Raw genomic sequence first — 535 nt, forward strand, 5'->3', positions numbered from 1 at the left:
TGTCTTTGCCTATGTTGTGATGAAGACAAGGTTTTAACAAAGCTTGAAGATGGCTCAACAATCAATAGGCCTTATACTCATTTGGTCATGTCTAGACTAGGATATAAATTGAGTCTATAATCTAAGTAGTCTGGGATGTGTGCCGTAGTAAGTGAGTATAGGTTAGGTGAACCTAGATGCTAGTCTCTTAAGCCATCTTAATTGACATATCATATTCATGAGATACATCATCTAGTTAATTGTATGTTCATGCATCTATCATACATGTTATATGTGCATATTAGGCATAATGCATGTATATATATTTGTGCATAACATATGAGAAGTTTACCATTTGAAACATATGCCTAAATGTTCGAGTTAATCGATTAACGTGGTAAATTAATCGATTAACTCAACTTCTTTTCTTTTAAATATGTGTTTGCTATTTTAACTGAATTATGTGTCATTTTGTTGTCTCGTTAATCGATTAAATTGAAGCCTTAATCGATTAACTAGTCTGTTATGTGTTATAACTGAAATCTGTTTTAACTGT

Source organism: Lupinus angustifolius, chromosome LG14 (assembly GCF_001865875.1).
Source record: "Lupinus angustifolius cultivar Tanjil chromosome LG14, LupAngTanjil_v1.0, whole genome shotgun sequence".
NCBI lineage: Eukaryota > Viridiplantae > Streptophyta > Magnoliopsida > Fabales > Fabaceae > Lupinus > Lupinus angustifolius.